This window comes from Aotus nancymaae, unplaced genomic scaffold (genome assembly GCF_030222135.1).
Source record: "Aotus nancymaae isolate 86718 unplaced genomic scaffold, 86718_ANA_hifiasm-v0.15.2.pri h1tg000046l, whole genome shotgun sequence".
Lineage (NCBI taxonomy): Eukaryota > Metazoa > Chordata > Mammalia > Primates > Aotidae > Aotus > Aotus nancymaae.
This window is the reverse complement of record NW_026988460.1, coordinates 1,734,147-1,756,102: the sequence shown is the minus strand read 5'-3', so window position 1 is coordinate 1,756,102 and position 21,956 is coordinate 1,734,147. Positions and strand designations below refer to the sequence as shown.

The window sequence follows — 21,956 nt, the reverse complement described above, 5'->3', positions numbered from 1 at the left end:
ATAACTTCTGGACAAAATATATAAAGTATAAAAAATATTTCAAAATATTAAAATATTTTACAGTCATGGAGAGTAACTAAAAGTAGGCAGAAAGTACAGAGGATTCCATCCTTGAAGGAAAGGAACCACACTGAGTGAGACCCACATTGACATGACTTTTCCTCTCAGGGCCCTTCATAGCTCACAATGTGCATTAAATAACTGTCCGTTAAAATGTTTCTGCCTAACAAAGTTTTGCTTTACTATTGCCAGGTAAACTTGTTGAACATAGACATTGACAGGAAGCATTGTTCTTTGACTGGCATTTACTACAACTAGGTATTTTCCTGGCATTTCATTATGGGTTATTTATTTAATTTCATTGAAACTTGGGGAGCAAATCATTGTAATTATGCCTGTTACATTATTTTATAGGTTATAGAACATGAAGAAATCAAATACAGAATGAAGGAGTCAGGGTATAATAACTCTGACTTTTGGTTTAGAACTTGGTTTTTGAAAACATGCAAAATTCGGTCTGCTTTTTCTGTATTTGAAAGGTTTGACCTCTGTGTAAATGACTTTACTACAGAAACTGATTGCAGTGTACTACATTGTTTATGAATATTGATATAATAAATATTTAATGGATACATTTTGCTAGTAAGTACTTCATCTAGCAGAAAATTAGAGAAATTTTACTTGAGACGGTCTGTGAAACAGCCAGAAGAAATAATCATGTCCTTTTGAATAACCTTAAAAACATTTTATTTTTCATTAATTTGTTCTTGCTTTTGGTTACTGGCTTAAGCACATTAATTAAAAAATGCGCTACCTGTACCTTCATCCTCCTACACTTGTGGATTTCAGCGATGAGAGTGGTGAAAAGCACAATTGGGCAAACTCAGATTTATTTTTCAATATGAAGGATTATAAAATATCTTTGTACACATTAGTTAAATCTGTGAAAGATCACATGGGTTCTTTGCTTGACAGTATAGATAATTATGGTGACGTGATAGTTATAATGCAAGCATTTTTTGAGTGTGTGCTTTGTGTTAGGTACTGAGATATATCTTCAAAAGCAGGATCTCATTGATTACACATGTAACCTAGCCATAAAGTGATTAAGGTCATAGGCTGTAGAAGTTAGATTTGTATCCTTGTGACCTTGGAAACGTGTTAATCCTTCTGTGTCTCAGTTTTCCATCTGCAATTGGAGATCATCCTCTACCTACCTTTCAATTTCAGAAGCAATACGTTGAAACAGTGCCCCATTCCCTGGTCAGCTTGTGTTGTTAATAAGTGGTTGTGGTCCTTATCATAGTGGGGCCTGGGCTCAAACAGGTCCATGATCATGTGTCCATGATCTTAACCACATCACTGTATGCTTGAGCATCACTGTATGCCTGAGCATGCCACCTGACTTATGGTAGGTGCTCATTAAAAAATGAGCTGTGGGCCAGGCATGGTGGCTCACACCTGTAATCCTAGCATTTTGGGAGGGCAAGGTAGGCAAATCACTCGAGGTCAGGAGTTCAAGACCAGCCTGGCCAACATGGTGAATTTCTGTCTCCTAAAAATACAAAAATTAGGTGGGCGTGGTGGTGCCTATAATCCAGCTACTTGGGAGGCTGAGGCATGAGAATCACTTGAACCCGGGAGAGGGTGCTGCAGCAAGCAGAGATCGCACCACTGCATTCCAGTCTGGGTGACAGGGTGAAACTGTGTCTCAAAAAAAAATAAATGAGCTCTGGATTTTCTCCGTAGAATTTGTGCTTGAACTGGCTTATTTGGCTATTGGTACATAATATATGGCTCAATGCAGAGAGAAACTTTTTGGCTTTGAAGTCTTAGAGATAAATGATGGGCATATGGGCAGAAATCTGTATTCTAGAAACATGATTACTGAACTGTTGTTAGCCCTGGGAAGTGCCTTGCCTTGTCTAATAGTTTACTGTCATAGGAACCATTATTATTTGTCTGCCATGAAGGCAAGTCAGTGGCCCCAGTTTTAGATCGAGGTCATTGTGTTCTTGGTCTTTGTATCTAATTAATTAATTATCATTCAACAAATACTAAAGAAGCACCAGGTCTGTCCCAGGCATGGGAGATTCATTGGCAAATGCATCAGACTTGGTTTGTGCCTTTGAGACCATCATAGTCTAATGGGATATGGCAGACACTGACAAATCACCCACATGTAGAATTACATATTGAGAGGTGTTATGAGGAAAAATGAGGGGTCAGGAGACTCTTTCTGTAGAGAACCACATAGTAAATATGTTTTTTAATTTTTATATTTTATTTTTTTTGAAATGGAGTCTTACTCTGTTGCCCAGGTTGGAGTGCAGTGGTGCGATCTCGGCTCTCTGCAGCTTCCGCCTCCCAGGTTCACTAGTTCTCATGCCTCAGCCTCCCGAGTAACCAGGATTACAGGCGCACACCACCACACCCAGCTAACTTTTGTATTTTTGGTAGAGACAGGGTTTCACCATGTTGGCCAGGCTGGTCTCAAATTCCTGGCCTCAAGCGGTCCGCCTGCCTCAGCCTCCCAAAGTGCTGAGATTACAGGTGTGAGCCCCCACACCAGGCCATAGTAAATACTTTAGACTTCTGGGCCTTACATTCCCTGCTGCAGCCATTCAGCTCTATCACTGTGGGTGACAAGAGGGTCATCTTCTTTTCCTGTGGTCTAGGCCAGTGAGGAAGGGCATTCAGGCTAGCAGAGAGATTCTGATGAGAGTCAGAGAGCCTGATCAAAAGTCAGAGGTTGTTTTTACTTAGTAAAGCAAGCGTCTTCACATATCCGCACTGGGAGGCTGCTGAATGCTGTCATGTAGCTAGTGAGGATCTCCTGTGGGACTCTCAGTGCTGGTGTAAGAGACAATCAGGCTGCAGTTCGCTCTTCTGGACTCTCAGAACGATTATCTCCATTTTCTTATAGGACATTGGTCTTCTTCATAGGACATTGTTCTGCAAACTTTGTCTTAAAAGACCGGAGAGTAGATACTTTAGGTTTTGCAGCAATATGACTGTTGAGACTGCTCAAAAGCAAAAGTAGCAATAGATAGTACATAAAGGGCAGGCATGGCTGCATTACAATAAAACCTGCTGATACAGGGCTTTGTATCGTATGTTAGTTCAGGACAGTTGATTAAGGTTTAGTATTCTAGGCAAGTAGGTTTCACCTTGTATTTCAACTCTTACCGATGGTATCCATGTGGAACACTGTGTGACGAGGATTGTGAGGTTGAGGTTACTCTTTGGGGAAAAGGAGGTGATTGATTAGTGATGCCTGTCATAGCTTCAGCTTTTGGGAGCACTGGTACAAGTGCTGGGCGTCTTTAATCCTTGCAGCTAGGAATGACTTGTGAGCAAGGATTTTACCATCTATCTTTATACATCAGGTGCTTGGCACAACAGTTTTAAAAGGGCTTATCAAATGAATGGACATTTAGCTTGATACCTTCCCACAAAACCATATTTAAATCATTTATCCTACACAGTAAGTGCTTACTAACTGCGTATAGCGCTAATGGCAATATCTTTTTATTCCAGTTGTTTTCGAAAGAAAGGAAATTCATTGCATTCTATGTTTAGTGTCCTTGGCCATCAGTATTTTATCTTCTATATAATAGAACCATCAAAGTCTACAGTTTAAATGATTTTCTCTCCTGTCCTTCATGTGTTTGTGCTTAAGACCTTTACATTTCTTATAGGTAATATTAAACAACATGATGCAATTAGAATTTGTTTAACATTTATTTTGAAATATGTAGGATAATTAAGGGTTTTTTTTTGCACATTTGCTTTATAAAATAGTTTCATTCCTTTATTGTAAGTAGAGTGTGCAGTGCCTTGTATCCTCATAATACATTTCTCTGAATTTTTTTATTTTTTATTTTTAGAGACAGCATAGGAATCCTTTTATAAGCACAATATGCATTTCCTGGCTGTACCACATAATTTATCTTTTGTGTTTTTAGGGTTGCAAGATGAGAAGGGGACAGAGAGTGGGATTAGAGAATGCTGTAATTAAAGCTGATTTTCCTAGTGTGTAATGTGTGGTATAATGAGAGAGAGAGAGAGAGAGAGAGAGAGAGTGTGTGTGTGTGTGTGTGTGTGTGTGTGTGTGTGTGTGTGTGTGTGTGTGTGTGTATTCTTTGTTCCTGGCTCAGATCTAAAACCCTGAGTGGTAGGAGCTTCTTTTGTTGTTTGTAAGTTCTTTTGTTATTTATAAGCCCCTTTCAACCATACTTGAGTTTTTATGCTAATGAGGTGACTCCTAGTGGCCCTTTAGATAGTTTTGAGGGAGGGGCTAGCCATGCCAAGCAGGGTGGACAGAACTTTTGGTTTTCACTCCCCTACCCCGACACCTCTAAGTAGGGGAGAGAGGCTGGAGATTGAGTTCAATCACAAATGGCCAATTTCTTAACCATGGCTAAGTAATGAAACCTTGATTAAACTCTGAAACACTGACATTAGGGGAGCTTCCAGGTTGATGAACACATATGGATGCCACCCCCCATACCATGTTCTACTGCATCTCTTCCATTTGGCCATTTCTGAGGTTTATCCTTTATAATAAACCAGTAATCATAAATATTCTCCAGAGTTCTGTGACTTGTTCTAGTGATTATTGAACCTGAGCAGTGGCTTGTGGGAACCCCTCTGTATGTCGGTGGCCTCGCACCCTGTTTGCAGCTGGCATCTGAAGTGGGAGCAGTCTGGGGGACTGTGCCCTTAACCTTTGTGCTAATCCTCGAGTTAATGTCAGAATTGAATGGAATTTTTGGACAACGAGTTGGTGTTGGAGAATTGGAGAATTCTGAGGAAATAACACATATTTGGTGTAGAAAACACCACACATGATATCTGTCTTTGCCAGTGCTTAACTCAGTATGGTGCTCAGCCTCTTCATATTCAGCAGAAAATGCTCTTGCACCAAAGCGTCACTGAACAGATTATGCTGCAGGTTTCAGAGAAGAAATGTGAAGGCATGCTGAATCTACAACATCTTTTCTCACCCATTCTCATCACATGTGTCTGTTCTCCCTTGTTCGCTCCCCGGTCTCTGCCTTTTCCCTCTGCTCACTGATAACACTGCTCCTGTGTTAATATGTAGCAGTCCCCAGACTTGCTGTATTAATTCACTTTTACACTGCTAATAAAGACATATCTGAGACTGGATAATTTATAAAGTAAAGAGGTTTAGTAGACTCACAGTTCCACATGGCAGGTGAGGCCTCACAATCATTGTGAAGGCAAAGGAGAAGCAAAGCACATTTTACAGGGTGGCAGGCAAGAGAGCATGTGCAGGGGAACTCTCCTTTGTAGAACAGCATGGGAAAAACTGCCCCCATGATTCAATTACCTCTCATTGGTAATTATGGAAGCTACAGTTCAAGATGAGATTTGGGTGGGGACACAGCCAAACCATATCAGGTGCATGTCCACTCACCAAAAAGCCCTGTGTCAGCTAGACACCCTTCTTTTAGATGGAAGTTTGCTGTTTATCTGTGGTTACTTAAACATGCCCTCTGGGTGTCTTATTCACTCATCTCAAATAATGAATTAAAATATTCCTTCCAACTGCATAGAGGGGTAAATCTATCTCTGACCATCTTCTACATTCATATATGCCTTCATTCAATTAAAAACTAAGTTGAGTGTCTTCAGTGTCTCATGCAGCGTTCTGGGAACTGGGCATTCATCAGTGAACAAAACAAGTGTTTGCCCTATGTATCTGATCTAGCCATATACATATATAAAATTAGTACACATAAGAAAGCATGAAACAGGGAAGCATTTACTAAATTTCTATGTATTTATGCCTTTCTTCCTATTCCTGTCTTATCATTTCGGGTCCAGTTAGAAAGATAGAAACTATGCTCATTATTTTAACAGAGAAGATTTAACATAGAGAATTAAGTAAAGAAGTATTGGAGGACTAGAAGGACAAAAAAACTCCACAAAACCCACCACTATCTAAAACAGAGATTATAACTTGCAGGAAGCAGTGCCCCCCATCACCCCTCAACCCCGAGATAAAAGGAAATGGTTGAAAATCTCCAAGAACTTAGAAACTTGGAGGAGAGGTCTTGCAGAGCTGGGGCCCAGAGTTTTAGGATAGGCTGCTGCTTGGCTGGTTTCACTGACACCGAGGCTGGTCTGGGACTGCTGGTAGCACCTGTAAACTGGAACCAGCTAGTCTTGGAACCATCTCCTTTTGCCAGGGTAAGGAGCTATGCGGCCAGAGGCTATGATGACAGAACATTAGAAAGGAGCAGATACCATCTCTATCTACCAGCCTTTTAGACTCCTTATAGTGTGCCCCATGTTGGCAGACCCTAATGGGAAGCCAGCTGGCAAAAGAGAAAGTAATTTGCAGGATTATCAGCCCTGCAGAGCAATGAGCACCTAGAAAGGAGATTTTGGAGCTGAGTCAAAATAGCTTCATAACTGGCACATCACTGATATGGTCCAAGTCTGGGTCCTCTTTATCTTTCTTTTGATTTACTGCGTTGAATCCCAAAGATGCTATTCAGATCCAATGAGAAGATAATTGTGAAATATCCAAATAAACAAAAGTATTTTTACACGCATGTGCAAGAGCTTCAGTTTGCTTCTGTATGGTGTATGTTTAGTTGTGTACTTTGTCCTATTTTGCAGTCAATGGCATTTCCCACAGGAGTAACTAATTCTATGGGATTTAAAGCAGATGTCAAATAAAAATTGGTTGAGGGATAATTGTGTAAATATAGTTAAGTAGATTTTTTTAAAAAATGGTTGAGCTCCTCAGAACCTTAAATAAAGCATATATTGAGAACCTCTAAGTGAAGAAAATAAAACTATATATTTCCAAGATATTTAACCATGAAATCCCCCCATCTTCGATTTCAAGCTCACTGATTTGTTTTCTGGTTATATTCTCTTGACTTTGAACCCATCTGTACTAGTCCTGTTTTTAAAACAAATAAAAACATTTCCAACTTCTAGCTAAAATTTTTTTTTGATACGTATAATATCCTCTCACATCTCTCTGATGGGTTATTAGAGGAGTGAAACAGTTTTGTGCTGTGTCCTCCTCAACATTTTCTCCTCCAGCATTGGTTCTTCTGTTTGTTTCTTGTTCATGATGTTGGTCTGTGTTTCATCATTCTTGCTCTTGTGCCTTAGAGCATCCTGCCATCAGTGACTGCCAGTAACTGGTCTCTTCCTATTAGTAGTCCCCTAAGGCATTGTTTCATCTCTTGGGACTGTGTACCCTACAGTTGCTGTTTTTGTCTGCATACCCCTTGCTACTTGATGCTTGATCATCTTGATGGTTGCCTGAGCCCCCACACTGCTTCCTGGGTGCTCAGCCTTCAGGTTTAAAATGTAACCCGAGCTACTCCTACTTTGTGTACAACCCTGTCCTATGTTCTTTTGACTGTGGGATCCTACTTCAATCTCGTTCTTATCTGCCTACTATTCTGGTCTACCAGAAGCACTCCATTAATTTTTTCCCTCAGTGTTGCTATGAATATTTGGTTTAGACAGCTTGGTCCAATCTTACATTCTTCCTTTCTGTGCCCCGCTGTGCTCAGCACTAGATCTTACCCTGTTGAGTAGGTGATACTTGGTGTTCAGCAGATTGCTTTTGAAAGGGGACTAATTCTCAAGGCCTCAGGTCATTTTCCCAGACATCAGTCTACTTCCTTGGGGTGTTTCTTCTGCCCTGAGAAGGTTAGTAGCTTTCATGTCTAGTGTTTCAGAGGCAGCAGGAGCTTCAGAGATCAATTTTAATTTTGAGCTGACTGTCCTCTTTTAGAGGCAAAGGTGCTAAAGAGAAGAGATTAAGAGAGAGTTGTTTGAAATCTTTCTCTTGTGTTGGGTAGCCAATTAGATGCTGGCTGGATCCAGCCGGTGGAAGGTCATGGAACCAAATACCCACTGCGATGCATTTCTTGCCTCCCTGGTGTTGCTTCTTGATCCCGGACAAAATGGAAAAGAGATTTCACAGAAATCTTTCATTTTACTTTCCCAGCAAGCTTGTAAGGTCATGGTGGTTGATATTCTCAGTTAGCATAAATAAACAAAGTTAAAGATCACCTACAAATAAATGGCAGGGTGAATGTGACCTGCTGAGTCTTTGGCATCACTCACTTAAGCTTATTTCTCCATTATCAACTCCCAGAACTGTCATCTTGACATTACAGCATATTTTGATCCTTTCTGCCTCATTCTCTGTTCACTTCTAGTTTGGGCCAGTTGTTAGCTTGTAGCAGTATCATATAGCATTTCACTATCAGTTCCTAAAAGAAGTCATTAGGATAGAGCTTTCTTGATATTTCATAGGTTCTTTGACTCCTCCGATTTTAAGAGGGTATAGTATGTTTAGGATATTGTTTCCTTTGCTGCTTAGATATTGTGTCAGATTGTATATTTTTCAAGGGTCTTTTTGTCTGTGTATGCTTTTCTGCATTCTCTGTCATCACAGTGGACTTTTCAAATGAATGACAGTATGTATTTCACACATTTCCTGGACAGCGTAGCAGGCTTATTTGACTATCATGCATTCTGCACTTGGGTGCAGAATTTTTTTTTCAGGGATTGTTTTGAAGTTTCCTTTTCATGATATCTAGTTTTCTGAACGCTTACCTTGAATTTAACTCTATGGATTATTCTTATAGATAAAAGTAATATTTGGGTGATTTACCTTCTCCCCCTCCCTTGCTAAAGAAACTCAAATTACTGTAAGAGAAGAGATGAGTAACATAGATGGGAAAATTTGGCATGTGTTTTTTGTATTCATAACTAGGGCATTTGATGTGGAATATTGGGGAGGGTAGTGGAATTTAATCATCAAAATTATAATTTCTCCTATAAATGGAGATTTTGACAATGAAATTGAGAAAGAAAGGATGCTCTCTACAAGGTTGTATTTTTCTTTAAAATCATCTAAGATCTAGTTTCTCATGGCAGCAGTATTTTATTCATAACAAGAGTGAAATGTCTTTCTAAACACAAATAGTGGACTTCAAACCTCACAGACACCAATTATCATTCTGCACAGAGAACATTCAAAATGTCAGAGAGATGATCTCGGGAATTTCCCTAGCAAAGGTCACTCATTTCCTACTCTACAAGTCATTTCTTTGGCATGCTAGTGTGACAAGTGAACTTGTGAGATTGAGTTAGCCAGGTCACTCAAAACTGCCGCTATAAAGAAGTGATGAGAAGTCTATTGCTATCAGGTAAATCCCATTAAACTCAAATGTATCCTAAACTATTAAGCACTATTAGATCGTTAGAAGGAGCAGGACTAGGTTGATTGAAATAAAGTCTGTCCCTTGCAAGCTTTCATGTGGATTTATTGGAAAGGACTTTGGGGAGTAATTTAAGGAGGGCTAACAAATTGGTAACTACTGGGTGTGGAGGACAGTAGCAGGGCCCTGTGAGGGAGCCAAGTCTGATGCACTGAGATAACATGCTTGACCCATGGTAATGCTGATGGTGAACGTGCATGTAGGCTCTTTAGGGTTTACAAAGCACCTTCACATACATTATCCCAGCCACCCTGGAAGCTTGTGTTTTGCTAATTGCTTTGCTTTACCTGCTCAGTGTGCAAGCTCATTTGAGGTGGAGATCTTGAAAAACCCTGCTGTTGTTCCTCTCACACCGGTGACGTGTTTGGGTAACATGATTGAATAAAAATATCTAGTACTTTCCTTTCTTTGAGTATTGTAAAGGATCTGCTCTGATGGCATGTCTAAGTGTGTGAAATGGTTGGGTGGGTTTTAACAAATAATTAACGGCCCCAGAACAATATTTTTCCCCTTTTTGAAAATTTAAGGAATGATCCCATGGCCTAGTATTGTACTCTTTTGAATTTGTTTTCAAATGAACGCTTCACATGATGATTCTTGGAACACAAACCCCCCTTTTTTTTTTTTTTTGAGACGGAGTTTCGCTGTTGTTACCCAGGCTGGAGTGCAATGGCGCGATCTCGGCTCACTGCAACCTCCACCTCCTGGGTTCTGGCAATTCTCCTGCCTCAGCCTCCTGAGTAGCTGGGATTACAGGCACGCACCACCGTGCCCAGCTAATTTTTTGTATTTTTAGTAGAGACGGAGTTTCACCATGTTGACTGGGATGGTCTCAATCTCTTGACCTCGTGATCCACCCACCTCGGCCTCCCAAAGTGCTGGGATTACAGGCGTGAGCCACCGCACCCGGCCCACAAACCCCTTTTTGCCACCATAGAGACTCACCTGAGCGGGTGGAGGGAATGACATATATACACACATACATGCATGTAAATATATATATATATTTAAATGAGATATAGCAGTAACCTAATTTTCAGGAAACGACTTGTAGAGTTATTTATGCCAGAAGTGAGCACTCAATATTTATGAACATGAGCCTGACATAAGACCAAGCTACTTGGCACAAATATCCTCCCCTTCTTCCATGAGCTCATCTGTTGTACCGAGATATTGTCTTGGCAGGCTGCAAGGGCAGTGCCTAAGCAGAGGGATGGGCGCTTAATGCTGTCCTGTTGAGGGACTGTCAGTTACTCTTGTAACTTCAGGCCTCAGTTACTCGTGCCACATGGACTTTTGGCCTATCATAATCTCAGGTTTCCTTCAGATCTTATTAATCTTTTCAAAGTAATTAGAAAATAATTTTATTAAATGTAATTAGAAGTTTTTTTTTCTTTTTCTAGCTGTCTTCTTTCATTTTATTAATCCACCTTTGGGGAATTAAATGTAGTTATTAAATTAACTACATTAAATAGTTAAATTTTTATTCAGGAAAAAACAGAGTGTAGAGATTAATATCACAGTCATTTGTGGGTCCAGTATGAAGAAGTTCCAAATACTGTTTTCTCAGATTTGCTCAAATCATTTTAAAAGACATAAAGTATAAGCGATGAAATTGAAGTCTGTTGTTATCTCATCTGAAAATTCATAATCTCTTCTGAACCTTTAACATAGTCAGTGTCCTAAACTTGGCATGTCACCTTCCAAATGGTTTTGATGTATCCATGTATGTATCTTCCTAAGATTGTTTACTATTATTATTTTCTATTTAAGTGTGCATAAATACTCTTATGTGTTCCTCTTGTTCTACCACTTGCTAGTTTTTCCCCTCTCTATGTTTTGCTTTGTAAATATATTTGCATTGACATATTTCAAGAGCTGGTTAATTCCTTTGAACCATTCTATGGTATTTCATTGGATAGGCCACATCTTATTAATCCTTAGCTTTAATGTCTTCTGTTTTTGTTATTTCTATGTAGCATCTCTTTAATCAGGGGAGGTCTTGTGTTCTCTCCTAGGGGAGAAACTCAGATGGGCCACAGTAGCAGATAGAGCTCCTGCAGCCTGTTGCCTGCTGAGGTTGATATTAAATAATGGAAGAAAGTTATAAGATCAAAGGCCCAGCAGCTCTGATGTGGTGGAATGATGTACAGAAATGTGAATAATTAAATGTAATACAAAGGCCATGTCTTAGTTCATTTTCTGTTGCTTATAAGAGACAACCTGAAACTAGGTCATTTATAAAAAAAAAGGAATTTATTTCTTACAGTTATGGAGCCTGAGGAGTCCAAGGTCAAGGGGCTGTATCTCCTGAGGGCCTTCTTGCTGGTGAGAACTCTTCTGCATAGTCCCCAGGGGATGCATGGTGAGGGGCTGAGAGTACTAGCTCTGATCTCTCTTCTTCTTCTTAGAAAGCCACCAGTTTCACTCCTCTAATAACCCATTAACTCATTAATCCATTAATCCTTCAGTGGATTGGTCCATTCATAAGGGCAGAGCTCCCATGACCCAATCACCTCTTATAGATCCCACCTCTCACTACTGCCACATTGGAGATTAAGTGCCAATATGAGTTTTGGAGGGGAGAAACATTCAAACCATAGCAGGCCAGTTTGGGCAAAAGATTTGAGATTAAGGTTGTTTTTAAAGAAATGTCTTTTTTATGACTAGCAAGTACATCTGATTTACTACGTGCCTATCAACTAACATTGTAAAGTGTGTGTGTCTAATACTAGATTTCTTTTTTTTCCTTAAACCCACATCTAATCCACATGTGAGCTTTACCTCATCCCCGAACTTTATCCAGAATCCCCTCTTTTCTTTCTGTCCTCACCTCTACTGCCCTTCTCTATACTAAAGTTGAGGGATCAACATACTGGCCTGCTAGCCAAATAAAGCTTTATTGGAACACACCCTTGTCCATTAATTTATATATGATCTATGGCTAGTTTGCACTACAAAGGCAGAGTTGAATAGTTGCAACAGAGTCCAACTGGCCTCAAAGCCTAAAATATTTACTATCTGGCTCTTTATAGAAAAAGTTTGCTAACCTTAATCTGGTTTAATGCAGCGCTCTCCCAATTGGTTTTATTCTTTAAACAGAAAAAAGTGACTTTTCTAATATCTGAATTTGATCTTCTCACTTCCCTGTTTAAAACTGAGTGAATGAAGTCTAAACTCTGGATTTACCTTACCGGCACCTGCATTATCTAGTCCCTGCTGGCATTTTCATGCTCCTCTGTCACGATACTCCCTCGTTCTTGCCATACCAACTCCTTTCCTGCCCCAGAGCCTTGGTACATGCTGGCCTCTTAGCCTGCTGTGTTTTGCCTTGGTTCCTTCACAGGTATACCTCTTTTCTGTTTCCAGATTTCTGCACAAATGTCATTTCTTCAAAGGTGACCACTCACTCTAAAGTTGGCCTGCACAGCTCATCATGTGTCTTTCTTTTTTTTTTTTTTTTTCCCACTGAGACAGAGTCTCCCTCTGTTTCCCAGGCTGGAGAGGAGTAGTGCAATCTTGTTTCATGGCAACCTCCGCCTCCTGGGTTCAAGCATTTCTCCTGCCTCAGCCTCCCAAGTAGCTGGGATTAAAGGCACTTGCCACCAAACCCAGCTAATTTTTGTATTTTTAGTAGAGACAGGGTTTCACCATGTTGTCCAGGATGATCTCAAACTCCTGACCTAAGGCGATCCACCTGCCTTGGCCTCCCACAGTGCTGGGATTACAGGCATGAGCCACTGCGCCCAGCCTCATCATGTGTCTTTCATTTCCCTCATAGCACTTCTTACTCTGTAATTATACTTCATTTACGTGTTCATGTCTTTCTTCCCTGCCTCTCTGCCTAGGGCAAAAGCTTGGTGACCACAAAGATGTTGCCTGTGCTGATTACTGCTAGATCTTGGATGTCAAACACAGTGACCACATTATGGATGCAGCAGAAAATTGTTAAATGAATGAACAGAGTATGGGTTCTGCCAGTTTCTTTGGTAGGAGTTAAATGCCAGTATATGTTTATATCACCTTAATTTGTTTTCTTTATCTATAAATAAATCTTGCCTACTTCTGTTCGCAAGGTAAAATTCAGGTGATTTTCTTCTGCAACATGATTGAGCTAGCATACTCTCCAGGAGGGAACAACCAGGCATTCTGAAAGAATGCTGGGTATTTTTAGAGCCCTTTATACGTTTGTCTCTGCTATTGTGCTAATATGCTAATGTTTATCTAGGTTGTATTTTTTCCTTCTCTTTCTTTCTTGCTACTTGCAGAGCAGCAGTATAGAGTTATGCAGCAAACCCTCCTTTGGGCATTTGTCCTTACTGCGAAGTGTTGTACATTTCTTTGCTCCTTAAAATATATACTGCTTTTCTGCTGAACCTAGAATAAAAAGAACAAAGCAGTAGTGTCTTTGCGAATCTTAATTCTTTTGAGGTAGTGAAAGCTATCCAGCAACCTCTGTTTCCCATTTTCCCAACAGCTTCCCGTTTTCCCACTGAACCTCATATTCGGTACAGCCCTGCACCTTCCTGCCGTGAAATCTATAAACCAGAGCCTCCTGCTTCTTCTCCTACCCCAGTTGACTTCAAGGCTCAGGGCACATGTTTGTGCACTGGGAGACAATACACCAGCATTGCCTCATTAAAGGGCACAGGTTCCTCAGTCAGACATTCCTGTATTTGAAATATGGCTTTGGCTGTAACCAGCTGTGTCACTCTGAGCAGGTACTTAGCTACTCCGAGCCTTCATTTGCTCATCCCTAAAATGGGCTTCTGCTGGTATATTTCTTTGGAGAATTTCACGAGGGAATGCTTGCCAAGTGGAATAACTCAGTTTCTGGAGCTTTATGGGAATCAGAAATGTCCACTAGTATTTCATTTGGTTTAACAACATAAGACTTTGCCAACGCACCCTAAGAAGAATGAATTCTAAAATAGCAACCTGCTATGATCCAGTTTCTGGATAATCTGAAAGCTCAACTATTTTTTTTATAGAAGTATAGATGATTTTATTATTATTATTTTAAACTGATGCTGCTTGCCTTACTGCTGGGGGCGTTAGATAAGAGATGTGGTGCTATCAGAGATGCATTGTCAATGGAACAAAAATGGCCTCAGGCAGCTGGTCTGATCCTAGTCTGATGTCCTATGAAGAATAACTTAAGTGTTGTTTCTCTTGATGTGGGAACTTTAAAGTACATTTCTTTTCTAGCTATCTACTCTAGTTAGGTTTTACATCCCATCAACACTGGCTTTTCAGGTACCCTATCATCATTATTATCATTTCCAGTTTGTGAGCAGCTTTATTTTTCATACTTTAAAATGGAAAACAGTAATTTTAGGTCAGGAATGGCAGTATAGTTTTTCTCTGTAGTGGTTCCAAGTAGTTTTTAGTTGAGACAGGATTTACAGACTGACTAAAAAGAGAAAAAGTCAGAAGTAATAATAGAAAGCTCATGGTTTTTTTTAGGCAGGGGACTTGGGTTCAAATCTTGGCTCTGTCTTAATCAGCTGAGTGGCCATAGACAAGCTACTTAACTAACCTCTCTCACCTTCAAACGTCTTCTGTAAGATGGGGATAACCTAGTTCAGATGAGATTAAAAGTAATTTTACTTACACTAAGTATTTTAAGATGCTTACTGAATGTGAGATTTTTCTAGTTCTTCCTATTGCAAATTACTGTTCTGTCTCTTTCTGTGATTGTTGAGTGATTCAAGTATAGAAATTCCATGATTAGAGTTGAAAATTCCTTCCCAAATGTATTTAAAACAATGAGCAGGGCTCAGTGGGCACTATTAAAACAAAATCATTCATATGATCACCTACTATTTTTGTCCTTAATGATTGCCAGATATCTACTTGTTATACTTTTCCTCCTCTTTTATATTTCTGCACTAAATAATAATAGCTAACTCTTTTTGAGTACTTATAGGCACTGTTCCAGTTTATTTGCATATATTAACTCATTTAATCTTTACAGCAGCCTTTGAAGATGGGTCTGTTAGTATCCTCTATTTTATAAATGAGGAAATGAAACTCATTTTAGCTACCATTTCTGCCATCCATAGGGTAGGTAAGATCTCTTTGTACCCCTTCTAGAGTTTAAGAACTCAGCCACAGGGTGCCAATTCACTGGTTAATTAATTTCCTTACATTGTACAAAACAGGGAGAACCTATGTGAAGAGTGGTTAGTATTGCAGTGCTAAACAAAAGTGACGTTCTATTTTCAAATGTGACTCTAAGTGAAGACTATGCTTTAGCATGAACATGGAAAAAAAAAATAAATGTCAGTACCCACAGTCCTACCCTTTTTTCTACATCCGACATTATTATTTTTTTCCTTTCCATAGGCTTAGGCTTCTAATCACAGTGGTTGCTTTTCGTATCTATTTCTATAGCATGTTTTCATGCTGAAAGAGAAGTTGACATACTGGTGTCATCATATTAAGGCCAGAACAGAACAGCATTATTGGTATTGTTATTTTTCATCTTACAAACAGGATTCCACTTAATCTCTTTTATAGGATGGCACAGTTAAAGTGCCTTCTTCATCAGAGCCTGTTTTAAGAAAGCAGGCCTTTCATTTTATGATACTTATATTGAGAAACATTGAGTTATATCTGTCTTTTCATTTGCACCAACACGTTTATTTGAGGCCTCATATTTCCTAGGTAACGTGACTAAGGTAGATTTATTGGTGCTTATTTGCATACCGAACAACGGCAAAACTAAAATATAACAAACACATACTAACTTTTGACTTGCCACAGCCCACCAAGCATCTGCCTTCGTTGCCATGCCTGTAATGAGAGGGAAATATATTTTCCTCTGAGTTTACAGCTAATTCCTTGTTTGTATTCCACTGTCGTCATTGCTGTTGAGAGCTCTAAATGAGGTTTAAGAGCCTCTTCATATCTAACAGCAGGACTTTATATTAGAGGTGGTAGTTCTTTATAACAGAAAATGTGGCTTTTGCTCACCCACCTCGAATTACGTACCGCATTTAAAGAACCCTGCTACACTTAAGTAAGGGGTAAGCCCTTGGTTTTGCAGACAAGTTAATAGAGACTTAACGCTACACCATTGTGTTAAAGCCTGGCTTTTATTTCTTTCTCTCAATGTTGTTTTTAAGTAGACTGCTATTTATGGCACAAATAATAAATGAATTTATTAAAAAAAAATTTTTAAATTATAGATTATATTAAAATTTCTTGGTCTGCCCTTCCTAAATTTACTAGCAATAGCTTGGTGAACATTATCTGGACCTTTTCCTATACATTCTCTTAGGCATATATCTATCCTTAGAAGATACAGATTATTGCATCATGTGTGAACATGTGTGTCTAAAGTATGTTCTTCTGCTCCGTATATTGTTCTGCAACTTGCTGGCTTCTTTTAATTTTGTGCGTTTTAGAATAATCAGTGTTACCGTGTTCAGACTTAATAGGCTAGATTAGTTAATGCTGTTGTCATGCATTATTCCTAAGATCTCAGTGGTTAACACGTCAAACATTTATTTCTCAGTCATTCAAATGTGTGTCAGGTGATATCCTCCGTGTTGTAACTCTTGTAATCTAGCCTAATCTCCCCTGTGACTCCACCATCTCCACATGTGGCTTGCGGGTCTTTGTAGCCAACAAATAGGGCTCTGGAGGGTTGCACATGGTCTTTTTAAAGTTTTGGCCTACTAGCTACAAGAGAACTGAGAAATGTAGGGGTACACATGGTTACTTGGGGATACTGGGTTGCCATAGATATTTTAAATTTCACACAGTCAGAATATATTATAGTTTGTTTTGCCAGTCTCCTATTTGATGGGCATTTGGATCATTTCCAGTCTTACCCTTTTGTTATGTACAAACAAAAGGTTTTGTTTGTACAGAGAAGATCTTGCATGTATCTCTGGTACATGTTTTGCTAGGATAGATACCCAGGAAGTAGACTTTCCAGGTCAGAGGATGTGAGTGCTTTAGGTTTCATAAACACTGTCAAAATGTTTTTGAAAGTGGATGCCCTAGTGTTCTATTGTAAGGGTAATATCTAAGAAAGTACATTTCACCAGACCTTCAACAACAATAGTATCAAATCTCGTGCGTGTGTGTGTGTGTGTGTGTGTGTGTGTGTGTTCGGTGGCATCTTCATATTTTCATTCCTTTTGGCAAAATGGCTTCTTCTGTTTTGTTTGAATTCCTGTTTTCTTGATGACTAGTAAATCCTGGGCTTTTTCTAATACTGCTTTATGCTGCCTTCCCAAGTGAGCAGCACTACTGTGCAAAGTCAGGCTGAAGAAGGAAGGATGGAGCAAGTGCAGAGTCAATGGGTAGATGATTTTCCCTTGCAGGTGTGCCCAGCTCAGGGGCATTTCTTTTGATATAATCTATTGATTCCCCCACCTCCCCACCCCAGGTGTTATTTCAGTTGTTTCTACACCTGGTTTTAATTTTGAAACCATGGGGTGAAGAATGGTTTCTTGGGCGTGTCATTTTCTTTTTCTGTGTAGCTGTCTAGTTTTGTGCTTGGAGTTTTTATGTAAATTTTTGCCCGCTTAGCCATTGTCTTGTTATCTCCTGGTTCTCTTTGTCCTCCCCCTCATTTTTCATTATTTTTCTTCTGCTTCTGTTCCCTTGTTCCCATAGGCCCTTAAATCTTCATATGCTGCTTTTCTTTTATTTTTTTCCACTTCCTCTCCAGGCTTAGAAATGCTTGCTGTATCAAAGAAAAGCAAGAAGGAAGGGAGTGATGGCAAGGATATTGTACAAGTCCAAAGGTAACAAAACGTAGGTGCCCACCTGCGCCAGCTAGTTTGAGAACATGATGCTATTTCTAAGACGGTCACTTTGCCAGAATCCATATGAAAGAAGGAAGGAAGTTGGGAATTAGCCTAGCTTTCATCAGGGCTCTGGCTGACTATGTGATCTCTAGGCCATTTCACCCACAGAGGACAGCAAAGCCTAGTGTCTTCCCCCTACTGTTCAGTCTCTGAACAGAGTCTCAAATTGAGGCAGAAGAGCCTCAAATTGAGGGGAATGGTCATGAGGGCAGGTTGGCAAATGACAGGCAGAAACAATTGAAGACACTGGGGCAGATGATCTTTATACTCCATTCGGTTCCATGCATTCTAGAATTCGTGGATTCTCTGAGAGATTTTTCATGTCTCCTGCAGCAAAGATGTTATTCTAGGGTTGTAACACATAGGTCTTCCTAGGAGTTGAAATAAACTTCTACCATTCTAGCGCATCTTAGGACATCACCTACTCACATCTCCACCTCCTTCCCTCCTTCCCTCCCTCCCTCCCTCCCAAGCCTGGAGGCTTACGTGTACTCTATCAGTATTTCATGAAAGTCCTATTCCTGGTAGACTTTTGAGGAAAGGGACACTATTTTACTTATCTCTTATCTCAGTCTATATCACCACAGAGCCTCTGGGGCCAGAGTACAAACACAGGGAACCAACAGTGTTTCTCAATTCATCAGAGAAGCTTTACTGTTCCACAGTAACCTGTGATCTTGGGCAAGTTCAGCCTGAGTTTCCTAATCTGTAACATGGCTTTATTGGTCAGTAAAGTCAATTGGGCAAAAAGGTTGTGCAATTGTAACAAATAACCTTCACAACTTCAGTGGCCAAAATCCACAAAGGTGTATTTTTCACTACACATTTATGTTAAGTCACTTGGTATATGTCCATCCTTACTCTGGGCCCTGGCTGATAGATAAGCTTCCATCTCGAATGTTGCCATTCCCCATATCAAGAGAGTGCGAACTTGGAGAGGGTGGGAGGGATGGCAATTAATTGTTGACCTGAATGTGTCACACAACATATGTACTCACAACTTACTGGCTGGAACTAGTCGATTGAGATGATACTGTAATGTAATTTAAAAAATACGTATTTGGTCTCTACCCCTGTTTCCTGGCACACGTTCCTAAGCCCATTGGGATATCTGAAGTGATGAGTGTCTTTTGTACCTTAATGAGATGACTAGTGGTTGGAGTCCCCTAGGTAGCTTCAGGATTGTACTGGTCACCGGAAAGCCCAAGGCATAATTAGAGAGTTGGGACTTTTGGCTCCATCCTCTCAGTCTCTGGGGAAGAGAGAGGGACTGAAAGTTGAGTTAATCGCCAATGGCTAATGAGGTAATCAATCATGCCTATGTAGTAAAACCATAAAACCTTAAGAGGACAAGGTTTGGAGAGCTTCCAGGTTGCCAAATATATGCTGGTATCTGGAAGGTGGTACACCCAGAGAGGGCATGGAAGCTCCATGAATATACCCTGTGTTATGTACACCTCTTCCATCTGGCTGTTCACCAGTGTCTTTTGTCATATCTTTTATAAAGAACTGGTAAATGTCAGAAGTCTGTTTTTGAGCTCTGTTAGCCATCCTATAAAATTAATTAAACCTGGGGAGGGGGTTTTTGGAACTCTCAATTTATAGCTGGTTGGTCAGAAGGACAAGTAAAATGATCTGGGGCTTGTGCCTGGCATCTGAAGTGGGTATAGTCCTGTGGGACTGATCCTCTAATCTGGGGGAGCTGATGCTAACTTAGGTAGTAGATATGGCATCACCTAACTTCAGCTAAAGTAAGGAAGTGCCTAGAAGAAGACTAGAAATATTTCTTGATTTGCACTAATGACAGCTACAGAGGGATAATAACACTTGACATTTCCTGAATGTTTTAACCATGAAACATGAATATTTAGTATAATGCCTAGCTCATAAGTGCTCAATTAATAGTAGATGGAACTTCTATTGTTATTATTTAGCAGTTTATATTACATTTCTAGCATATTTTCTACCATCCATTCACATAGCAAATTTGTCCTTACCCTTTTAACAACTGAAAATGCAGAAGTAAACAAATTATTCTTCTGTAGATTTATCAGAATTTTTTTTTTTTTTTGAGGCTAGGTTTCACTCTGTCACCCAGGCTGGAGTGCAGTGGCACAATCATAGCTCTCTGCAGCCTTGGCCTTCTAGACTCAAGTTATCCTCCAGCCTCAGCCATCCAATTAACTGGGACTACGGGCATGCACCACCACACCCAGCTGATGTTTTTACTTTCTGTAGAGGCAGGGTCTTACTATGTTGCCCAGGCTAGTCTTGAACTACTGGGCTCAAACAATCTTCCTGCCTCAGTCTCCCAAGATGTTGGGATTACAGGTGTGAGCCACTGTGCCTGCCCATACCCAGCTACAAATTCTTAACGAGCGGAGTTGTCTTGAAGTTTTAGAGCTAGTCAGGGACCCTAGTCTTTCAAGTTTTGGATTAACAAAAATAGGTGATTATTCTGTAAAAGAATTCCTCTATGGAATGATAGTGTCAGAAGTGGTTTTGGAACTATGCTCACTGTCCTAGTTTTCAATTTAAGAGCAACAGACTTTAAGCTGGCTTTCATTTGAGTCATTGTAGAAACAGTCAATATATATTATATGTCTATGAAGCTGGCCTCTGGATCAATTGCAATTAGTTTTCAGCAGATTGCATTAACATATCTGAAATTAATATGGCGAGTGTTCTGATGAAAAGGAATTGACCACAACCACATTGTGGCTGTTTTTAGTCTCCCTCAAATGCTCTTTTCAAACTGTATTTTTTCTTCTTTGGTTAATGGCTTTAAATTGGTACGTCTACATAGACATAATCTATTGATTGTTCCATTTGCGTTTTAAAAGTGTCCTAGATAATAGCACATAGCTAATGTTTAATGTTTTCTTTCACTAAGGGGCTTTTTTGCTAAATGCCTTAAACTTGTATTTTTCTTTATATGTTATATGACACACTATTAAGACTATAAAGCCTGTAAGTGTGTTCATTTATAGAATTTTGTCTTTTTCAGATCGTTGTTTCATCAAGTCTTAAAAAGATTAATAAATCATGTATTTTTAAAAATACTATACAGTAAATGATGTGAGCATTGCTTGTCTGGCAATTTATTTTTTACCCCAGTTTTATTTATTTCTAAAGAAGTATAGGCAACTTCAATATTAAAAACAAAACCAAACAAAACCATCCTTACCAGCAGCGACAAGGACAGAACAGAGAGCTATCTTTAGGCTTGATCATGTTGAAATTTAAATTTTTTACCAGTGTGTATATTATGTTTATTTCAGGTCTTAAGGACTAACATGTACTTTTTTATTTTTAGAGGTGGCCAGTTTCTGGGAATGAAAAATCGTTTGTATCAGGAGACAAAAGGCAGGGTTGATTCATTTGGCCATCTAAGTGGTATTTTTTGGATGTCTTTCATATGTCAAGCTCTGTCACATTCTTCATAGAGATAGAGAGAAGTTTAAGGCACACTTTGTACCCTTTAGGGGAACACAATCTAGTTGTGGGGGTCTAGAGCTTTAAATCACCCTATTTCAAAAGAGCTCCATGAGTACATCATAGCTTGAGGATACCAGAAGAAAATGACATTTTAAGGACACAGTAGATGTCCTGAAAGGTAATGGCTCCATGTGATGAAGACCTGTGGACCTCACTTTTATGGTCTGTGTGACCCTGCCTTGGACATCCAACAAAGCCATGGACAGAAGCCAATAGGGATTGTATCAGGTGATGTCCGTGTACTACCAGTCTTGTGATCCAGTTGCGTGATTGATTTTTTGGTTTGTGCATTGACGATATTGTCCTCCTACCTCTTGCAAGTAGTTTCCTTTACATA

General features: G+C 39.7%; 1 protein-coding gene across 2 annotated transcripts in view; it reads left to right on the top strand.

Moving 5' to 3' along the window:
• The window catches only part of SUCLG2 (succinate-CoA ligase GDP-forming subunit beta), a 286,827-nt gene that overhangs the window by 31,078 nt on the left and 233,793 nt on the right, over positions 1–21,956 (top strand). The gene's annotated exons all lie outside the window — the stretch shown is intronic.